The 24,012-nt window shown below is 45.5% G+C and overlaps 1 long non-coding RNA gene across 1 annotated transcript in view; it reads right to left on the reverse strand.

Moving 5' to 3' along the window:
- The window catches only part of LOC136572358 (uncharacterized), a 41,085-nt gene extending 17,517 nt beyond the window's left edge, over positions 1–23,568 (reverse strand). Inside the window, exons 1-2 of the long non-coding RNA XR_010785800.1 lie at positions 23,520–23,568; positions 9,362–9,491 (exon numbers count right to left, since the gene is read on the reverse strand). This is a non-coding gene — a long non-coding RNA (uncharacterized lncRNA). The remainder of the gene's footprint in view (positions 1–9,361; positions 9,492–23,519) is intronic.
- Between the last annotated feature and the right edge of the window lie 444 nt (positions 23,569–24,012).

Raw genomic sequence — 24,012 nt, forward strand, 5'->3', positions numbered from 1 at the left:
ATACACTGCTACGTGTGGGGTGGAAAAGTAGTACGGCCCAATGTAGCAGGGGAGTCCACTATTCTGGGCAGCGGGCCAAAGGGGTAGACTCTTTATTACATTCCTAAAGCATAGCCCCATCATGGATCAGTGCAGACTTACAGCAGTTATTGTATTTGTTTGTTCTACTTTTTTTTTTTTTAAATCAAATTTTTTATTGAGATTTTTATATTAATTTCAATACATACAATGCAATCAAACGTTGCTCTTCAGATTGCAAATACATACATTAGGTATTGCAACTGCTAATACAGTAATACAGTAATTACTGGGAGGACCTCCCGTGTCAGACCCGCCTAATCTTCCCAACCTGTGTGGGAGGCTTGTGGTTCATCTAGCTAGCACTTGGAATTTAGTATGGGACAGGTGTTTCCAGGGATGCCTTCTGGGAAGAGCCGCCCATCCATTTATTATTAACTCTTGGCTGGTGTCACACTGGGGGTACTCCCATCGACAGTATCTGCAATAAAATTATAAGCAAATCTTGGAATATCGTCTAGCAGTATAACTTGCTTCTATAGCATATATACTACTGTGCCCAACACAACGGGGAGGAAAGGTAAATGGGTGGGGGGAAGGGGGAAGGGGGCGCGGTGTAGTTACATTTGAGATATAGAAGAGGGACCAGGGAAACACAACGGGGAGGAAAGGTAAATGGGTGGGGGGAAGGGGGAAGGGGGCGCGGTGTAGTTACATTTGAGATATAGAAGAGGGACCAGGGAAACAGCTCTTGTTCACCTGAGTCGCTCTCCTTCTTCCGCTCCTCCTCGCACCCCGACGGGTGGACGCGGATCTGCTTCTGTAGACAACTCCCGGGGTCCCGATCGTCCGCAGCTACCGTTGCTTACCAGTGATAATGGGGGTTTTCGTCTATTTCTGTATGTTGTGCTTTGCAGAACTAATTTTAGTAAGCTTAGTGATCCTTCCTTGCCTCTCACCAGGGATGCCAGGTTAATATAAAATCTTCGTGAGTGCCCCTGGTCCAGCTTGTTAGCTCTTCCATACTACATATCATGTCTACTTTTTCTCTCCACTGTGAAACGGATGGAGGTTTTTGTTGAAGCCAGTTTAAGGGAATCAGCGCTTTTGTGGCGTCTAGTAAGAAAGCTATTAGTTTGTTTCTGTACGGCTAGAAGTTGGGGGAGGGCTTCTAAAGGAAAACCATCTCCGGTAGAATTATTATATTTGGCGAGAAGACTTTCAAGTCCTTTTCTATCTCTTTCCAGAAAGGGGTGATTCCCGGGCATTCCCACCAAATGTGGAGATATGAGCCCGTTGCAGCATTGCATCTCCAGCATTTATTATCAGGGGCTAATTTGTAATCGTGTAGCCATTGAGGGGTTTTGTACCAACGAACTAGAAGTTTGTAATGGCTTTCCTGCATCAGGACACATGGGGACAAGCCATATGCTAGTTTTAAGATTAGCTTGGTGTCAGCCGTAGATAGGGTGATTTTTAATTCCTTTTCCCGGAACATTAGGAAGGTTGGTTTGGAAAATAAGGGTGGGGTTATGAAGTTCCTCCTGATATTAGAGATTCTCCAAGCGCTGGGTTTGTAACGCTTCTAGTAAGGCTTTTTCAAAGTCTGTCTTTGGCCTAACAGATTTGTATTTGGTTAAGAATTCTTTTATCACTTTTCCCACATGTGCCAACTGCAGGAATGAAAGCTTGGGATTGGTGGACAGTGAGGTCACAATTTCTTCTGGTGTTTTGTGGGCTTGGGTCTGCAGTTCTTCCACTCTGCTTCCATGTAACTGTTTCCAGATACTCTGGGAGCCTGGGTCTGAGGGAATTTCTAGTAAACTACATAGGCTTCGGATAGGTATCAGTGGGGAGGGGGTAGGGGCCAGTGATTCTCTAGTTTTGTCCCAAATTTCACATGGGCCTTTAAGGAGGGGGTTGAATCCCTTGGCTCTGTATAGGCTCCTTTTTGGGAGCCACAGGTCCTCCCTCAAAGATTCTCCGTGTGAGGCTTTTGCCAGTTCATATAGTATGGGTCTCTCGACGGATGGGTCAGGTCCATCCAGTATCCGATTTGAGTAGAGTAGTAATAGTCCTGGACATTTGGCAAATCCATCCCCTCCTCCAATCTCCTCATAGTCATTAGATTATATGCCAGTCTGGGTCTTTTTTGCCTCCACACGTAGCCCAAGAAAATTACTCGTACAGATTTAAAGAAGGCTAGCGGGAGGTGTATTGGAATCATAGGAAGCTTGTAAAGGACAATAGGATTTCAGGATATTTTTCCTTCCAAACCATGAAAGGAATGGCAGGTCATATTTTCGCAATAGTGTTTTGATTTGGGCATTTAGAGGGTAATAGTTTTTTGAGAAAAGATCTCCAATTCTTTTCATGAGTTTTATTCCTAGATAGTCCACCACTGTCTCGGACCATGCGAATGGGGAGCCAGCTTTCAGAAGCCTGCAGCTGACTTCTGGGATTGAAACGTTAAGGATCGTTGATTTCTCAAAATTAACTTTAAAGTTTGATAGAGATCCGAAGTCTTGCAGAATTGAGACCAGTCTCGGCAGGCTCCTCTCTCGTTTAGTAATAACAAACATGACGTCGTCCACGAATGCCGCTGACAACAGCGTGCCTGACTAAACTCTAAGGCCCATTATCGGGTCCTGTCTTACCCATTGTAACAATGATTCTATAGTAAGGATAAATAGTATTGGGGAGAGGGGGCAACCTTGGCGCGTCCTGTTTCTAATTTCAAATGGTGGAGACAGTGAGTCGTTTATTTTTAATCTGGCGTGTGGATTTGAATATAGCGTCAATATAGCCACAATGAGGGCAGGAGGGAAGTTGAAGCGAAGTAATGTTCTCTCCATGAAGACCCAGTCTACCCTATCGAAGGCCTTTTCTGCATCCGTGCTTACTAAGGCCAACGTGATTTTACGAGCTTGGGCATGGTGAATTGCATGGAGTAGTCTGAGACAGTTTCCCCTCCCCTCTCTGCCCCTGACAAAGCCTGCTTGCTCTGGATCTATTAATGCCGGAATAAACTCGCCCATTCTTTTAGCTAAGAGTTTGGCCCAGATCTTAACGTCCAAATTGATAAGCGAGATAGACCTATAGCTACCACACTGTGTAGGGTCCTTGTTCTCCTTCAGGATAAGGGTGATATGTGCTTCTTGGGCTTGTCTAGGTAAAGTGGACCCTTTTAGTAATGCATTGAAGGTTTCGGTAAGTCTGGGGATTAATTGTGCCTTGAAGGCTTTATAATAGGTAAGTGATAGGCCATCGGGGCCAGGGCTTTTACCATGGGCAAAGGAGTTCAGAACTTCTTCCACCTCTTTCCCTGTGATCGGAGTCAGTAGGGATGCTGCTTCTGTCTCACTCAATTCTGGTGTTTTTAGAGATCTCAAAAACGCGTCTACCCTCTGGGTAGGATTCTGTTTAGTCAGGGGGGGTTGCTCTTTCTTTGAGATTATACTGTTTTGAGTAAAAGAGTTGGAATTCTCTAGCTATGTCTGGTGTAGAGGAAACTCGAGACCCAGATTGTGTTTTTATAGTTAGGATAGCATTCCTTGTCTTGATCTTTTTGAGAAGCGAGGTCAGGAGTTTACTGCCTCGGTTGCCATGGGCGTAGGCTGCCTGTTTAAGATAGATATGTTTTTTATTAAATTTCTCTATTAAGATGCATTTGAGGCGGTGCCTTAGGGAGGTAAGTTCTTCGAGATTCTGTTTGGTCTGAGATTGTTTTGTTGTATATTCAAGTTTGGTAATTTGGGCTAGTAATTTGTCAATTTCTTTTTGTTTTTGCTTTTTTGTTTGTTCTACATTTGAGTTACATTTCAGAAGTTTATTTTTTCTTCATTCAATACACATAGAGATAAATACCAGAAATAAATCTTCTCTCCATAAACCTACTTTTATTACCTACAGACTGAGATGTTTTAGAATCCCTGAAGGATGAGATATTTCATCTGAGCTGTAAAATTAATCCCAGTTCATAGATATAAACCCCTGCATCCTGCAGCCTGGGTCTGTGCTGAGGAGATGACAGAGGAGGACGCAGGATCTGTACAGCTGCCACAGGCACCGCTGCATCGTGACATGTCTATGCTTTCAGTTATTATCCATATATTACTTATCATATGTGTCTCATCCTACAGACACGGATTACAGGAGTCATCATCCCAATGTACACTCAGCCAGAACCAACTGGTAACCGGACTGGAATATGAATATTATCAGAGAGGAGACTTCATCATAGGAGGACTGTTCTCTGTCAACAGCCGCTATTTATCAGCATTTCCTTACCATGTTTATGGAAGGATTTTATGTGTAGTGTAAGTTTCCTATTATCCATTCTATATGAACGACCTTCATTAATGTCCCGCTACATCCCACAGAACAGAGATACATTATTTCATTAAATGTATCCTACATATAAGGGATACAGCAGGGTTTATATTTGGTTGCATCCCACTCCCATGGACTTTGAACTAAGCAGCTGCTAAGCCTGATGTAGAGGGACGTACAGATGTAACAAAGTTTATCTCACTGGAACAACTTATGTTATCCCAACCCAACAGAAGCCATAGAAGAGCTATTGTCCGCTGCCGCGGATTAACACTTTAATTGTAAAGTTACATTTTTCTACATTTCTAGGTTTCATTGAAGCAGAAGGCCCTCATGGGGAACAGATGGCTCTCTGACAAAGCATTGTCCTCTGATGCTGGTTTCAGTCTGCAGATACATTTCGGTGTATGAATTAGGGCCGACATTCTCAGATTCCTGTGATTTTACTGACCCAACATTGACCACTACAGAGCGCTGCAGGTTGTAGTTTGGTTTTGTAGGGCCGCGGGGGTCTGGTTGTTGTACTCATAATACACCCATTAATATCTACCCATATTATGGCCAGATAAGACCGATATAAGTGTGGAGAATGATTTTGATTGTTAGCTAATTCACTGAACAAATAATTATTCAGACTTCTAGGGCGATGGGCTCACAGTTATCACTGCAAATATAGCTGATCTACTTAAAGGGAACCTGTCATGTCCCCACAGCACCATAAAGTAAGTTATGGGGGGACGCAGGAGGGAGCTGGTTTACTTTTTATGCTAACTTGCTTCAATGCTGTCACCTGCTGGAGTAGGCCGTTGCACGCAAATCCGACTTATTTTAGAGTTCCAAGAACGTTCTCTCTTTTATATGTATAGGAGAGCAAATGCAGAGGACTATGAAAAGAGTTGGATTTTAGTGCCACGCACCTACATCAGCGGGCGACAGAGCTGGATCACTGGAGCCGATGAGTATAAGACTACATCACCTGACTCCCTGTCATGTCACCTAACAGAACCACAACTTTTAAGTGCTGTGGGGACATGACAGGTTTCCTTTAACCCCTTAACAAATGTGGCCTAAGGTGATGCTTAATTTGCCTACAATTTCCAAATCGTAGCTAAAAATCTGCAGATTTCTTTTTCTTTGTCTTCATGGCATTCACCGCACAGAATAAATGACATGCAGGTTGTTATACTTACAAATATCAAAATTATAGACAGTAATGCAGGTAGGCAGTCTGCAATGGCATGCCTTCAGCTGCCATGGCAACCACATGGCCCCCTACAATATCATCATGTTGGGTAGTGCGGGATGTGCCAAATATCAATTGGGGCATTTAAATGCCGCTGTCAGAATTTAAAGGGTTTACAGCTCCGATCAGCGGCGCTGCTTATCAGAACTGTTGGTTGTCGGCTGTAAGAAACTGTCGGCACCGCATTTTATGGGGCAGGATCAGTCCCCGACCTTCCATACTAACCTGGAAGCTCCAGGATGTAAATGTACATCCTGTAACATTAAGATGTTAAAAAGTCCTAAAATGAAGCAGTTCTCATACTGACCAATAATATTAACAATAGTCTGATACCTTCCAGACCTATAACATAGTCTGTAGAAGTTAACGGCTCACCTCCTGCCCATTATGTGAATGACCACTGAGTTCTGCTGTAAAGGTCATCTCTTAATGCTCTTAACTGCAGCTCAAGCAGGACGGCCACCCCATAAATCATGTACAGACAACAGACGAAGATAGAAACAGACATAAAATGAAAACTGTTTCACTATCTGTTTTAATTATGTATATGTATATGTGATATGTTCTCGATAGAGGGCAATACAGAGAGAAAATAACAAGATCATATATTTCCTGTTATAATGACATGTTCACAGGCCAAATGTAAGGTTGTACACGGACCTCCTGACTCTGATCTTTGCTGTTGATGAGGTGAACAAGGACCCGGACCTCCTCCCTAATATCACTCTGGGTTACCATCTGTATGATACATGTGGGGACAAGATCATGTATGTCCACAAAATGCTAAATATTATATCAGGGGAGAAAAAGGACGCCCCCAACTATTCCTGCAGTCATCATGGGGAAGTCGCTGGAGTCATCAGTGAAGATTTTGAATCAGCAGATAATCTGAACATATACAATCATCCACAAGTAAGTGTCCTATACACGTTATAAAGGGTTCTTGTATGAGAAAAGAATAATCTTTGTATCATCTTATACAGCTATCAAACTCACATGTAAAGGTTTATTAAAGGGCCAGTCTGGTGTTTTCTGCCCAGGATAAGTTTGCAAGTGTTACATTGGTTAGTACTTTCTATCTGTCTGAACCTCCCGGCCTCTTTTTCCTCAGATGATCATGTAATCTCAATTCTGACCAACTCAGATCTACTTGGGAGATATGGATTCAGATTCTCAGTCTGTGTGATGCTGGTACATGGATCTACCACAGAAGCTGCCTACAGGAGGGCACAGTCACTCCTGTCAAAGGTAGCATTGATGCTCACACAGTTATAACAGAGGACATCACAGCTCATCCTCCTGACTGTATATTCATGGTCTGTAGTTTTTTAAGTGACTATAGAGGGTAAAGAAAAGTAATTTATTCCCTCAGCAGAAACAAATGGTATAGCCTCTAGCTAATGCAGTGTTGATGCATCATGGGATTGATGTGAAGCTGAAAGTAAAACATCACAGGGGTCTGCGCTGCACGGAGGTGACTGTGATACAAAGAGGAGACATGCAGGGTGTGACATACAGGCAGGTGAGGAGGCAAATGTGGAAAAATATGGTTGCACCGAAGTGACCCTCTAAATCTGATCTTTTAGCTTTCATTTTGGATTCTATTGATTTTTTCTTTTTACCCTGGATTACTGTTTTTTTTTCTTAACCCCTTCAGTGGCGGTTTCTTACCACCCTGTCAGACCCACCAGGGCAGGCTCTTTAACCCCTTCAGTGACGGGTTTCTTACCCCCCTATCAGACCCACCTGGGCAGTTTTTTTTTAAATGGGCCAATCATTTAATTTCAACTAATTTTCCAGTCGCGTTCCAAGAGCCATAACTTTTTTTATTTTTCCACTGACACGGCCGTATAAGGGCTTGTTTCTTGTGGGACAAGCTGTACTTCTTGATGGCATCATGTTTGGGTATATATAATGTATTGCATAACTTTTGTAAAAAAAATGTAGGGAGATTGGGGGAAAAAAGAAATTCTGCGATTTGTTTTTTGGATTTCATTTTTACGACGTTCAGCGTGCAGAATACATAATTTAATTACATTATTCTCTGAGTCACACGATTGCGGCGATACCGAGTATTTTTTTTATGTTGTGCTATTTTTTTACATTTAGTTTTTTTGTCATTGTGTCATCACATTCCAAGAGCCATATTAATTGTATTTTTCCATTGCCAGCGCTCTAGAAAGCCGTGTTTTTTGCAGGATGAACTCTAGTCTTCATTTATCTAATTTCTGGGAACATGCAAAATTTTGATTGCTTTTTTTTCCATTTTTTCTAGAGGCAGGATTAGCAAAATCTGTAATTCTGGCGTGTTTTTTAACTTCTATATTTAACTGCATCCTCTGAGCAGTATAATTAATATATTAAAGTAATTCAACAGGCCAGTATGATTATGCCAATACAAAATTGTAAGTTTTTTTCTTTTTTGCTACTTTTTCACAATTAAAAAAAAATACATCACTGCATTCAAAGATCCCTAAAATGTTATTTTTTTTGTCAACTGTGTAAGGGTTTTTATTTTGTGTGATGAGTTGTGCTTTTTATTAGTACAATTTGTTGATCCGTGCAGTATTTTTTTTACTTTCTATTACATTTTTTTGTATGGTGAGAGAAGCTAAATTAGCTATTTTTGCCACGTTTAATTTTTTTTCTATGCCATGCACCCTGCAGATTAAATAATGTACTAACTTCCTTCTCAGGGTGGTTACAAATGCAGGGATACCACATGTGTAATTTTCTTTTAATTTTTTACAAAGTAAAGGAAAAAAGGTTGTGTTTTTGTGGGGGGGTTTTTTGCTATTTTTTTTAAACTTTTTTTAAATTTCTGCCCCTTTAAGGGATTTGCATAATACTACTTTCTTATTCTTCTAATACTCTGCTATGCTGATGCATAGCAGGGTATTAGACAGGCTATGACACTCAGACAGATTCTGAGCATCCTAGCCTAATTTAGGTGACAGACCCAGAGGCTATATTTAAGCTTCCGGATGCCACAGAGACCCATCAGGACCCCCAGATCACATTGTGGAAGGGCCGATGGTGACAGAGGGAGCCCCCTTCCACTGTCAGCCCTTTACATTCTGTGGTTCCACAGACCGTGACATGTAAAGGGTTAAACAGTGGAGATCAAAGATGTTCTCCATTCTCTACTGTAAGAGCTGGTGCCCGGCTATCATCTGACAGCCGATCACCAGCTTTCCATGCTACTGGGATGGTTGGCCGGCTTCTGACAAGCCGATGGTCTCTGTGGCAACATGTAAACAGTGCAGGAGTTTAAAAAAAGAAGTGGGAAATTGCCGGCAAATCAGTTATATATTCCAGCTTCTGTTTTTTAAAGTCCTGCACTGGTTCTCTGTTGTACTGTGCAAGCGGTGTGTGTGCAGAAAACAATGCCACAGCTTATGGCATTGTGTTCTGCACGAACCCATAGTAAAACATAGCCCGGAAATCTTCCGGGCTATATCACTATGGGCAGTGGAGCCAGTCCCAGAAAATTTTCAGGACTGCCACTGAAGGGGTTAATGTGATGGGAACTCAAATTGCATTACAAGCTCACTATTTTTCTCTAAAAGGCCCTCTAGCTATCAGATTGCAGATAATGGCAAAACTAATTTTATTACTGTGTCATATTTAAAATAAAACATCTGGTAAAGACAACGAAGAACACATAACTCCTTGTCCTTCCTTATCATCACTCTTGGGTAAATATTTTTGTCCGTGCTCCAAAGAAAATGTTTTTCTTTTAGTGAATAAAATCAAAGTTGAACTCACCTCTCTGACGGCAGGCTCCCACATCACGTGTTTAGAAATGCCTCCAATGGGGACTGCTACATACATCCAATCACTGTCTTTTTCCAAGAGTTTAGGGAGAGCATTACAGGAATAGCCCCGGGTACAAGACCTTGATCGTAAATATAAAATAAACAATACATAATACAATAATATATAATCATACACTGTACAACATGTTTCAGGGGTTTAAAACTAGAGATGAGCGAGCACCAAAATGCTCGGGTGCTCGTTACTCGAGTCGAACTTTCAGTGATGCTCGAGAGTTCGTTTCGAGTAACGAACCCCATTGAAGTCAATGGGCGACTCGAGCATTTTTGTATATCGCCGATGCTCGCTAAGGTTTTCATTTGTGAAAACCTGGGAAATTCAAAAAAGTGATGGGAACGACACAGAAACGGATAGGGCAGGCGAGGGGCTACATGTTGGGCTGCATCTTAAGTTCCCTGGTCCCTGGTCCCACTATTAAGCCACAATAGTGGCAAGAGTGAGACACCCCCCCCCCCCCCCGCACTGTCAGCATAAAGATTGTTCACAGCTGTGGCAGAGAGGAACGATGTTAGCCCATTGCAATACAGCCGGCTCCATTGAAAGCAATGGGCTGAGCCAATCAGGGGGCAGGTCTGACTCACACCCCCTTCACACCCACTGCAGGCCGGCCACGCGGAACTCCTGCTGCCAGGAGCAGGTGATTATGTATATTTTTTTATTTTAACACTTTTCTGGATGAATTGCAGGGAAGGGCTTATATATTTGAGCCCTTCCCGACAATTCATCCCACACTCGCCCGCAGCGCATTGCTTTCAATGGAGCCGCTGTATTGCCAGCTCCATTGAATGCAATGCACTGGACAGCTCCGGCCCGTTTCTAATGAAACGCGGCTAGGAGCAGATTTTCGGGTGATTTTCGGGCACCGGTCACGCGATTTGCGGATGCGCATCCGTCATGCGATCCGCAAATCGCGCGAAAAAACGCCCGTCTGACTAAGGCCTTACTGTTGGTACACCAATTTTTGGGGGACCTCGCCTACAGTGTAATCCAATAAATTTTTTGCCCACCTGCATTACAGCTGACGTTCCATCAGCTGTGTTGGGCACTGCAATGGGATATATTTATGTACCGCTCGTGGGTTCCAGGGAGCCACCCATGCCGTGGGTCCACACTGAGTTGTAACTGCATGTGTCCACTTCTAAAGAACCCCAGTCTGACTGGGGCATGCAGTGTGGGCCCAAGCCCACTTGCATTAAACATGACATTACCTCAGCTGTGATGGGCAATGCTATGGGATATATTTATGTACCGCCGGTGGCTTCCTGGCACCCACCCATGCTGTGGGTCCACACGGAGTTGTAACTGCATGTGTCCACTTCTAAAGAACCCCAGTCTGACTGGGGCATGCAGTGTGGGCCCAAGCCCACTTGCATTAAACATGACATTACCTCAGCTGTGATGGGCAATGCAATGGGATATATTTATGTACCGCCGGTGGCTTCCTGGCACCTACCCATGCTGTGGGTCCACACGGAGTTGTAACTGCATGTGTCCACTTTTAAAGAACCCCAGTCTGACTGGGGCATGCAGTGTGGGCCGAAGCCCACCTGCATTTAATCGGACGTTACCTCAGCTGTGATGGGCACTGCAATGGGATACATTTATGTACAGCCGGTGGGTTCCAGGGAGCCACCCATGCTGTGGGTGCACACGGAATTCCCATTGCGGAGTTGTACCTGCCTGTGACTATTTATAAAAAAACGCGGTCTGACTGGGGCATGCAGACACCTTGACAGAATGAATAGTGTGTGGCACATAGGTTCCCCATTGCTATGCCCACGTGTGCAGCTCCTGATGGCGGTGGCACAGGATTATATTTCTCATTGCTTCTGTACAGCATTGTGGGCTATCGCCCCGCCCCTTTTAAAGAGGGTCGCTGCCTAGCTGTGCCAACTCTCTGCAGTGTGTGCCTGCGGTTCCTCTGGCAGACGCACTTATAAATAGACATGAGGGGGGGTGTGGCATGAGTGAAGCTGAAGGCTGCGCAGGGACACTTTGGTGTGCGCTGTGGACACTGCGTCGTGCGGTGGGGGGGGGGGGTGTTGGGCAGCATGTAACCCAGGAGAAGTGGCAGCGGAGTGTCATGCAGGCAGTGATTGTGCTTTGTTGGAGGTAGTGTGGTGCTTAGCTAAGGTATGCATTGCTAATGAGGGCTTTTCAGAAGTAAAAATTGTTGGGAGGGGGGGGGCACTCTTGCCGCTATTGTGGCTTAATAGTGGGACCTGGGAACTTGAGATGCAGCCCAACATGTAGCCCCTCGCCTGCCCTATCCGTTGCTGTGTCGTTCCCATCACTTTCTTGAATTGCCCCGATTTTCACAAATGGAAACGTTAGCGAGCATCGGCGATATACAAAAATGCTCGAGTCGCCCATTGACTTCAATGGGGTTCGTTACTCGAAACGAACCATCGAGCATCGCGATAATTTCATCCCGAGTAACGAGCACCCGAGCATTTTCGTGCTCGCTCATCTCTATTGTGGACCAAATATCACAGGTAAAACAATAAACTTGCACATCAGATCAGTGCTTTTTACCTGGAAATACATCATAGAGCCTGTACAATGCTCAGTTGTGCATTCTATACTGTCTATTTCAGGCCGTATCCATTCTCCCTTACGTATCATATTTTTAAATATATTTCTCCATAATCTTTCATTATTGGTCATGGGGTCCGACTGCGCTTTGTCTCTCTCATGTGTCATATACATATATTGCAGATTACATTGTGTGTATTTTATAAAATCGCTTACATTTGCAAATAAATTCTACAGTAGTGCAAAGTTCAAATTAAAATACATCTTTATCAGAACCGAGCATAAGGTGTTGGGAAAGGAACAAGGAAGGCATCCATTGTGCCTGAACATTTACCAATTTAGAAACATCCTGTCCTACCCCAGCCATTTTGTTCCTCATCACCTCTAAATCTATAAAGTTCAAAAACCCCCTACACCTGTAAAATGTGAACCTCTGTCTGACTCAATCACTACCAGTACCCCATACCTGCAGATTACCTCATTCATGAGCTTCTTTGCAGTTACCTGTGCAGTTGCCTTGGTAACAGGGTAGGCCTTCAACCTGAAAAGTCATCAACAACAACAAGCACATAGTCATACTTCCCAACATGTGGGAGCTGAATGTAGTCAATTTGCAATCTCTGAAATGGGTAGAGTGGCCTAGGCAAGTGTTATGTGGTCAGTTTACTTCTGCCCTGTTGCCAGTGGCACAGATCATGCACTACTAGACAAATGATGCAGCAGCTACAGAAAACCCAGGGCCACCATTTCTCTCTCAAGAGTCAGGAACATAGCTGCCTTCGATATTGACTCTTTCCATGGATCAGCTGGGCCATCATGGGGTACAGGGATCGTGGTAGGCAAGTTGTGTGGACTGTTCGCCATACGCCGTTTTGTCCTGCTGTTCCCATTTTTTGTCCATTTGTCCTTTTCTTCCTTGCTGGCTTGTAACTGTAAAGACTAGAGATGAGCGAGCACCAAAATGCTCGGGTGCTCGTTACTCGGGAGGAAATTATCGCGATGCTCGAGGGTTCGTTTCGAGTAACGAACCCCATTGAAGTCAATGGGCGACCCGAGCATTTTTGTATATCGCCGATGCTCGCTAAGGTTTCCTTGTGTGAAAATCTGGGCAATTCAAGAAAGTGATGGGAACGACACAGAAACGGATAGGGCAGGCGAGGGGCTACATGTTGGGCTGCATCTCAAGTTTACAGGTCCCACTATTAAGCCACAATAGCGGCAAGAGTGGGCCCCCCCCCTCCCAAAAACTTTTACTTCTGAAAAGGCCTCATTAGCATGGCATACCTTTGCTAAGCACCACACTACCTACAACAAAGCACAATCACCGCCTGCATGACACTCCACTGCCAGTTCTACTGGGTTACATGCTGCCCAACCGCCCCCCCTCCCCCCCCCACAGCGCACACCAAAGTGTCCCTGCGCAGCCTTCATCTGCCCTCATGCCACACCACCCTCATGTCTATTTAGAAGTGCGTCTGCCATGACGAGGAACCGCAGGCACACACTGCAGAGGGTTGGCACGGCTAGGCAGCGACCCTCTTTAAAAGGGGCGGGGCGATAGCCCACAATGCTGTACAGAAGCAATGAGAAATAGAATCCTGTGCCACCGCCATCAGGAGCTGCACATATGGGCATAGCAATGGGGAACCTATGTGCCACACACTATTCATTCTGTCAAGGTGTCTCTGCATGCCCCAGTCAGACCGGGCTTTTTAATTCATAGACACAGGCAGGTACAACTCCCTATTGTGAAGTCCCTGTCGACCGACAGCATGGGTGGCTCCCTGGAACCCACCGGCGATACACAAAAATATCCCATTGCATTGCCCAACACAGCTGAGGTAGTAATGTCGTGCTTAATGCAGGTGGGCTTCGGCCCACACTGCATGCCCCAGTCTGACTGGGGTTCTTTAGATGTGGTTTCAGATGCATTTATAACTCCCTGTGGACCCACAGCATGGGTGGCTCCCTGGAACCCACCGGCGGTACATAAAAATATCCCATTGCATTGCCCAACACAGCTGAGGTAGTAATGTTGTGCTTAATGCAGGTGGGCTTCGGCCCACACTGCATGCCCCAGTCTGACTGGGGTTCTTTAGATGTGGTTTCAGATGCATTTATAATTCCCTGTGGACCCACAGCATGGGTGGGTGCCAGGAAGCCACCGGCGGTACATAAATATATCCCATTGCATTGCCCAACACAGCGGATGTAACGTCAGCTGTAATGCAGGTGGGCTAAAAATTCATTTGATTACACTGTAGGCGAGGGCCCACAAAAATTGCTGTATCAACAGTACTAATGTACATCAGAAAAATTGGCCATGGCCAACCAAGAGGGCAGGTGAAACCCATTAATCGCTTTGGTTAATGTGGCTTAAGTGGTAACTAGGCCTGGAGGCAGCCCAGTGTAACGAAAAATTGGTTCAAGTTAAAGTTTCAACGCTTTTAAGAGCATTGAAACATATAAAAATTGTTTAGAAAAATTATATGAGTGAGCCTTGTGGCCCTAAGAAAAATTGCCCGTTCGGCGTGATTACGTGAGGTTTCAGGAGGAGGAGCAGGAGGAGGAGGAGGAGGAGGAGGAATATTATACACAGATTGATGAAGCAGAAATGTCCCCGTTTTGGATGGTGAGAGAGAACGATGCTTCCATCCGCGGGTGCAGCCTACGGATTGCTGAGGTATTGCTGCTGTCCGCTGGTGGAGAAGAGAAGTCTGGGGAAATCCAGGCTTTGTTCATCTTGATGAGTGTAAGCCTGTCGGCACTGTCGGTTGACAGGTGGGTACGCTTATCCGTGATGATTCCCCCAGCCACACTAAACACACTCTCTGACAAGACGCTAGCCGCAGGACAAGCAAGCACCTCCAGGGCATACAGCGCGAGTTCAGGCCACGTGTCCAGCTTCGACACCCAGTAGTTGTAGGGGGCAGAGGCGTCACGGAGGACGGTCGTGCGATCGGCTACATACTCCCTCACCATCCTTTTACAGTGCTCCCGCCGACTCAGCCTTGACTGGGGAGCGGTGACACAGTCTTGCTGGGGAGCCATAAAGCTGGCAAAGGCCTTGGAGAATGTTCCCCTGCCTGCGCTGTACATGCTGCCTGATCTCTGCGCCTCCCCTGCTACCTGGCCCTCGGAACTGCGCCTTCTGCCACTAGCGCTGTCGGATGGGAAGTTTACCATCAGTTTGTCCACCAGCGCCCTGTGGTATAGCATCATTCTCGAGCCCCTTTCCTCTTCGGGAATGAGAGTGCAAAGGCTCTCCTTATACCGTGGGTCGAGCAGTGTGTACACCCAGTAATCCGTAGTGGCCAGAATGCGTGTAACGCGAGGGTCACGAGAAAGGCATCCTAACATGAAGTCAGCCATGTGTGCCAGGGTACCTGTACGCAACACATGGCTGTCTTCACTAGGAAGATCACTTTCAGGATCCTCCTCCTCCTCCTCTTCCTCCTCCTCAGGCCATACACGCTGAAAGGATGACAGGCAAGCAGCATGGGTACCGTCAGCAGTGGGCCAAAATGTCTCTTCCCCCTCCTCCTCATCTTCTTCCTCCTCCTCTTCCTCACCGCGCTAAGATATAGACAGGAGGGTGCTCTGACTATCCAGCGACATACTGTCTTCCCCCGGCTCTGACTCCGAGCGCAAAGCGTCTGCCTTTATGCTTTGCAGGGAACTTCTCAAGATGCATAGCAGAGGAATGGTGACGCTAATGATAGCAGCATTGCCGCTCACCACCTGGGTAGACTCCTCAAATTTTCCAAGTTGGAGTTGGTATTCCACTATAGCTCTACGCTTCTCATAGAGTCTGGCCAACATGTGGAGCGTAGAATTCCACTGTGTGGGCACGTCGCACAGCAGTCGGTGCACTGGCAGATTAAACCTATGTTGCAGTGTCCGCAGAGTGGCAGCGTGCGTGTGGGATTTGCGGAAATGTGCGCAGAGCTGGCGCACCTTTCCGAGCAGGTATGACAAGCGGGGGTAGCTTTTCAGAAAGCGCTGAACCACCAAATTAAAGACATGGGCCAGGCATGTGCACGTTTAACGCTTGAGCGTGCGGGTGTTTGGCGTCGTACTTGCGCTTGCGCTCAAACTGTGGCACTAGGGACGTCTGGACGCTGCGCTGAGAGACGTTGCTGGATGGGGCCGAGGACAGCGGAGGTGAGGGTATGGGTGCAGGCCAGGAGACGGTAGTGCCTGTGTCCTGAGAGGGGGGTTGGATCTCAGTGGCAGGTTGGGGCACAGGGGGAGAGGCAGTGGTGCAAACCGGAGGCGGTGAACGGGCATCGTCCCACCTTGTGGGGTGCTTGGCCATCATATGCCTGCGCATGCTGTTGGTGGTGCCTCCCCAGCTGATCTTGGCGCGACAAAGGTTGCACACCACTGCTCGTCGGTCGTCAGGCGTCTCTGTGAAAAACTGCCACACCGTAGAGCACCTTGACCTGTGCAGGGTGGCATGGCGCGAGGGGGCGCTTTGGGAAACAGTTGGTGGATTATTCGGTCTGGCCCTGCCTCTATCCCTGGACACCGCACTGGCTCGGCCTGTGCCCACAGCCTGACTTGGGCCTCCGCGTCCTCGCCCGCGTCCACGTCCTATAGGCCTACCCCTACCCCTCAGCATGGTGTATTACCAGTGATTTGATTTCCCAGGCAGGAAAGAAAGTGGCGCAAGTCTGCAGTAAAACGTAGCTGGCTGCGTCTGATTTTTTTTAACGTTCTGCACGCAGCACACACGTGCCCAGAGCCCTGAGGACTGTCAGAGGCAGGCGAAATAGAATTTTTTCCCTTGTTTTTCAAAGGACAAGCCACACTGCGTGTATTCAATGAATACTACTAAGTTTAATAACTGTGTTGTGGCCCTGCAAATGTGTCAGAGAACTGCAGTGATGCAAAGTTATTCGCTACAGCAGATCAGGGATTTCCCATGCAGGAAAAAAATTGGCGCAAGCCTGCAGCAAAAATAGAATTTTTCCCTTGTTTTTCAAAAGGACAAGCCACACTGCGTGTATTCAATGAATACTACTAAGTTTAATAACTGTTTTGTGGCCCTGCAAATGTGTCAGAGAACTGCAGTGATGCAAAGTTATTCGCTACAGTAGATCAGGGATTTCCCATGCAGGAAAAAAATTGGCGCAAGCCTGCAGCCAAAATAGAATTTTTTCCCTTGTTTTTCAAAAGGACAAGCCACACTGCGTGTATTCAATGAATACTACTAAGTTTAATAACTGTGTTGTGGCCCTGCAAATGTGTCAGAGAACTGCAGTGATGCAAAGTTATTCGCTACAGTAGATCAGGGATTTCCCATGCAGGAAAAAAATTGGCGCAAGCCTGCAGCCAAAATAGAATTTTTTCCCTTGTTTTTCAAAAAGACAAGCCACACTGCGTGTATTCAATGAATACTACTAAGTTTAATAACTGTGTTGTGGCCCTGCAAATGTGTCAGAGAACTGCAGTGATGCAAAGTTATTCGCTACAGTAGATCAGGGATTTTCCATGCAGGAAAAAAATTGGCGTAAGCCTGCAGCCAAAATAGAATTTTTTCCCTTGTTTTTCAAAAGGACAAGCCACACTGCGTGTATTCAATGAATACTACTAAGTGTAATAACTGTGTTGTGGCCCTGCAAATGTGTCAGAGAACTGCAGTGATGCAAAGTTATTCGCTACAGTAGATCAGGGATTTCCCATGCAGGAAAAAAATTGGCGCAAGCCTGCAGTAAAACGTAGCTGGCTGCGTCTGATTATTTTTAACGTTCTGCACGCAGCACACCTGCAGGGTGTGCATGACCTGTGCAGGGTGGCATGGCGCGAGGGGGCGCTTTGGGAAACAGTTGGTGGATTATTCGGTCTGGCCCTGCCTCTACCCCTGGACACCGCACTGGCTCGGCCTGTGCGCACAGCCTGACTTGGGCCTCCGCGTCCTCGCCCGCGTCCACGTCCTATAGGCCTACCCCTACCCCTCAGCATGGTGTATTACCAGTGATTTGATTTCCCAGGCAGGAAAGAAAGTGGCGCAAGCCTGCAGTAAAACGTAGCTGGCTGCGTCTGATTTTTTTTAACGTTCTGCACGCAGCACACACGTACCCAGAGCCCTGAGGACTGTCAGAGGCAGGCGAAATAGAATTTTTTCCCTTGTTTTTCAAAGGACAAGCCACACTGCGTGTATTCAATGAATAATGTATGTCTTCTGGCCCTGCCTACACAATTCTATCCCTGTAGTATTAATGCCGGGTGCAATGGTCTGCACAGCCGGTTTTGAGAAAAAAAAAAATGCAACACTGCTAACAGCAGCCTGGACAGTACTGCACACGGATAGATGTGGCCCTAGAAAGGACCGTTGGGGTTCTTGAAGCCTACACTCACTGCTAACACTCTCCCTGCCTAACCACCACTTCTGTCCCTATTGCAGGGCGCAATGCTCTGCAGATCTAATTTTGAAAAAAAAAAAAAATTGCAGTGCTAACACAGTACTGCACACTATTAGATGTGGCCCTGAGAAGGACCGTTGGGGTTCTTGAAGCCTACACTAACTCCTAACGCTCTCCCTACAGCAGTTCCGGCACCAGCAGCACTGTCCCTCAGCTAACTCACAAGGCATCTGAGCCGAGCCGCGGGAGGGGCCGATTTTTATACTCGGGTGACATCTGATCGCCCCAGCCACTCACAGCAGGGGGGTGGTATAGGGCTTGAACGTCACAGGGCGAAGTTGTAATGCCTTCCCTGTCTTTCAATTGGCCAGAAAAGCGCGCTAACGTCTCAGAGAGGAAACTGAAAGTAACCGGAACACCGCGTGGTACTCGTTACGAGTAACGAGCATCCCGAACACCCTGATATTCGCACGAATATCAAGCTCGGACGAGTACGTTCGCTCATCTCTAGTAAAGACCTTAGCATATCAATGTCCAAAATTTAGTCAATGTCCAATGTTTTTGTCTCTGACTTATACTGTCAGTATTTTTACTTCTTTCTTCCACAGTTTGAGGGACACTGCCTTTGCTGTGAAGTCTGCTAGAGCATTGCCTTTTGCTTCTGCAGTGTCGGCTTTGTTATGAGCTTTCATCTTTAGGATTGCTACTTTGTCTGGTAGGAGTAGGGCTTTCATGAGGTTCTGTACTGCTACACCATTCTTAGTTAGTTGTCCACCTGAAGTTAAAAACTGTCTGGCCTTCCATAATGGGCCGTAATTATGAGCTATGCCAAATGCATACCTGGAATCAGTGTAAACATTTGCCTTCTTACCTTCTGCCACTCTACACACCTCAGTGAGGGCCTTCAGTTCCGCTTCTTGTGCTGAGACATGCGGAGGCAGAGCTTCTGCTTTTAGGACATCTTATTATGTGACCACTGCATATCCGGTATGGAGTCGTCCATCCTCACCCTGGTGCCATCTACAAAAAGCTTAAAATACGCATTGTCAACAGGCGTTCCAGTAACTGTTTTTAAAACCTGAATTTTCTTGTTGCATCAATGCTAGACAATCATGCTGATATTCTATTTCAAATAGATCACGATCTTATTTGCTAAATATTTTTTAAAAATAGCTGATCTGTAATACCTAGATCACCTATACCTCCCCCTCCCCCATTTGAACCAGGATACTCGATTGAAAGAAGAGTAGCCAGGTTCAAGGTAGTACAACATTAAAAAGAAATATTAGAAGGGGGCATGAAAAGAGCACATTGTAGCTGGGTTTGACAAGCTAGAGACAGGTGTTTAGGGTGTACTTGAGTGGGTATACTCTGGTTGTCATGAGGGGTGAGAACCACTAGGGGGTAGTCCAGGACCAACTCAGAAGACCTGTCAACCATTGCTGGTACTGCTGCCACCGCACAGACACAGGAGGGGGCTCCTTGGGCCACCGGATCCATTCTCATGGAGTAATACCCAAGTGGCCGTGGACGTCCTCCATGTTTTTGCATTAATACTGCTGTTGCATGACCGGAAAGTTCAGTGCAAAGGATCCAAGGACGGCAGTATGAGACAAGTCCCAAAAAGGTGCGGAGTTTGGCAGCAGAAGAAGGTACAGAAATGGCTTGAACTGCAGCCTTGCATTCTACTGTGAGATGTTTGGTCCCTTGAGCTAGGCAATGGTCTAGAAACACAACCTTTTGTTTACAAATCTGTAATTTTTCCTTTGAAGCCTTGCAGCCATTTTCTGCTAAAAAATTTAGAAGAGAAATGGATACAGATTGACATGTTTTCAGATCCTCAAAGCAGAAGGTCATCAACATATTGCAACAGCACAGTCACATCAGGCGAAATCCAGGCCTGCAAGACAGACTGGGGTGCCTGGGTGTACATGTCTGGAGAATTCTGTGCACCTTGTGGCAGGACTGTCCAAGCATCCTTTTTTTTAAATTTAACTCAATGCCCTTTCTTGTCTGTAAAAGGGCCAGAGATTCAGACTGTCTCCACTCTGACCTATCGTCTATGAGTTTAGACTTTAGAGGTTCCTATAAACCTTCTACAAAGGCCATACTAAGTACATGCTCACCCAATTCTTCTTTGCCCCTATACCCCAGATCTGATCAACGTTGTTAAAGGCGGGCATAGAAGTGTTCTACACTTTCATCTTTCTCTTTGTGTGATATTAGAAAGAGACAAGGAGGATTCTATCAACTTGTCTACTGCCCAACGTTCTAGACCAATTAAAAATATAATACCACTTCTTAATTCTCTATGTTGAATTTTATCCCAATCTGTGCCACAATAGTCTTTCACATGATTTAAAATTATAGTTCCCACTGCCTCCCCTGTTTTCAACATAATCAGAGGACTAAGATCAGCTGATGTTGCAGAGTATGTGTCTTATATTCATGCTATCTGTCTAAAGAAAGGCATAGGTCTGGTCACGGAGTAATTGCTGTATGAGCGACATATGCTCTTGTGGCATCCATGATCTATATTTGACTTTTTGTGATGTTGCATCATATTGGCTCCTTCTGCCTTCCCCTATGTTACATCTGCTCCTGTACCACCCACCGCTCCCTGCATCTCCTCCTTGTCCTCTTCCTCATGCTTCCACTCACTAGCCTTGGATCTAGTGAGCATAGGCATACCCGGTTTGTGCCAAGGAGCTCCGCAAGCAGTGCAGCTTTCTCTCCATTCCGGGTTTTGTTGTCCACAATGCCAGCAGGTCCATCCTTCCGGTCCAATGTTTGATGTTGGAGTGGAAGGCTTGGCATAGGGTTGGGGAGGAGGAGACGGTTGGAATAGAGATGAAGAAGGAGTGGAGGTGGAAGAGGGAATTGACCCGGCAATGGGGGAGCATAATATATCTGCCCTTTGAATTCTTTTCTCATTTCATTTTCAGCCATCGAACAGTATATATTTCATACAGTACAACATGATTCGCATACGGGCCCTTTGTACACATAGAAAAAATGACAGATGCACATTTATGATCAGGACCAACAAATATATGACACTCTAATTCTCTTGTGCAGCCAAATATAACCAATTCTCAATTCACATTTCTTTGCACAGACAAGTAGGCCCTATGCAGCATAGTACCCCACCCTTTGGAATTAAACTTATCTCCTATAGAACGCAGAAACTTCTTTAGACAAATAATAGAACTGTATAACAGGTTTCACTGCCTATAACCATCTTCTGTATGTGCAAATAGCCTGAGGCTACTTACACTTAACTTAGAGTGTAATATATTTGCCTCACCTTACAAAACTGCAAATTCACACAATTGGGTTTTATTCATTCATATACGGACTGATAGGTTTACCATGTGAAGTAGAAACTGGGATTGTATTTACTGTACATAGAACTGCCGACAGTGGACAAAACACATATATAAGAAAAACTCTTATGTACCGCGGTTTTTACATATTTTGTCCAGTATAGGCTATCTATTGACAAACACAATACAACTTATGCCCATTTCCACACACATACTTATATTCATCACTTAAGTTAGCAACTATTATCACTGTTAAACCTTTTTCTATATCTTTACTTGCCTTTTTCCAACTATTCAACATTTCCTGTAATCCATTATCTTTATCCCATCCTGCATGACTTTCTGCAAACCTTTCCCACTACTAGAGATCTAATACTGCTGTCTCTTCATATCCTACGTGCTTTAACAATGTAGCACATTCTTTACTTACTGCATCCCTGCCTTCTCTTCCTTGTACAATCTACTTAGCCATCTTCCTCACCTTATCCTCTTTACCAGCAGTATTGCCCATGGCTGGGGGCTTATGTACCCCAAGAGGCTTATTATTTTTAGTCGTTCACACACAATAAATAATCCCCTGGCCGTTGAAATGTACAAATGGAAACGCAGGGAGCCCTGTTCAGAATTGTGTACTTGTTATGGACTCCTTACAGTGTCACTGATCGTGTTTCTGTTAACATGGGACACAGAGATTTGTATTTGCACCCCGGAGGTCAGGTTCCGTAGATCAGGTTAGCTCATCTCAACCACTCACTCATGCATAAACAGGCACACATAAAGAGAAAAACATTTGCATGTCTATTTCTTCTTTTAAGTGTCAGTACTTCCTCAACCTGCTCCCCCCCCCTCATCTCTACTACTTCTCTTATACCTAAAAGAGGATCCCATCAGGGATTCTATCCCCTGAATACTTTAGGCTTCACTGGTACAACTTATACCATGCCTTTCAGAGATGGGCAAGAGGGTTTCATATTCTGTAATTGTCAGTACTTCCTCACCCTGCTTATTTCCCCCCATCTCTACTACTTATACCTATAAAAGGCTCCCATCAGGGATTTTATCCCCTAAATACTTTAGGCTTCCTTGGTACAACTTATACCACGCCTTTCAGACATCAACAAGAGGGTTTCATATTCTGTAAACTGACCACGCAAAGTAACAAATAAAGACAATAACAGTTAAAGGGGTTGTCCCGCGCCGAAACGGGGTTTTTTTTTTTTCAACCCCCCCCCCCCCCCCCCGTTCGGCGCGAGACAACCCCGATGCAGGGACGTAAACAAAGCTTACCGGAGCGCTTACCTTAATCCCCGCGCTCCGGTGACTTCAATACTTACCGCTGAAGATGGCCACCGGGATCCTCTGTCTCCGTGGACCGCAGCTCTTCTGTGCGGTCCATTGCCGATTCCAGCCTCCTGATTGGCTGGAATCGGCACGTGACGGGGCGGAGCTACACGGAGCCTGCATTCTGCACGAGCGGCTCCATAGAAGACTGCAGAAGACCCGGACTGCGCAAGCGCGGCTAATTTGGCCATCGGAGGGCGAAAATTAGTCGGCTCCATGGGAACGAGGACGCTAGCAACGGAGCAGGTAAGTAAAAAACTTTTTATAACTTCTGTATGGCTCATAATTAATGCACAATGTATATTACAAAGTGCATTATTATGGCCATGCAGAAGTGTATAGACCCACTTGCTGCCGCGGGACAACCCCTTTAAAGAACACCTGCACAGCATATTCAGCCTACCATATGGATTCTTTTAAAAAGCTTGAAGATTTATAAGAAGCATGCACTTCTTACTCCTTGGACAGGCAAGAAGCGGCCAGGAAACATGGATAGATTGTGGCAAGATAAAATCTTACCTTACTGCGTAATGTTGTCAATCCGTGGTTCCGATTGGCGCCTTATCCCATCTGGGTCCGGGGGGGGGGGGGGGGGGGGTTCAAGGTGTAGGTGGTCCTCCTGTTCCTCCAAGCCCCATGTTTCTTGGGCACCAATTTGTTAGGGAAATTCAATTGTTCCATCAATATGCTGTGAGGCTCCAAATCAGAAGTGGTTATGGTTGCCGCCATGAGAAAACAGTGACACAGGTGTATGTGCAAAGCAATCTACCTTTATTACATATGTCACAACTTATATATTAACATGACGCAGGGCGGGCTTTATGTCTGATAAACTTGTTTTCACATAAACATACATTGTTTTTTGAAGATGTTATCGTAGATTGAACAATAACTTGCGTTTTTACATTCCAATGTTACATTATATTGTTGGTTCCAGCTGATCAGGATATGCGATTAGTAAATTTTGCTGAGTTGTACTGCTAGCAGTCTGCCCAGAAAATCCTGTTTGGCT

The sequence above is a fragment of the Eleutherodactylus coqui genome, chromosome 7 (assembly GCF_035609145.1).
Source record: "Eleutherodactylus coqui strain aEleCoq1 chromosome 7, aEleCoq1.hap1, whole genome shotgun sequence".
NCBI classification, from domain to species: Eukaryota; Metazoa; Chordata; class Amphibia; order Anura; family Eleutherodactylidae; genus Eleutherodactylus; species Eleutherodactylus coqui.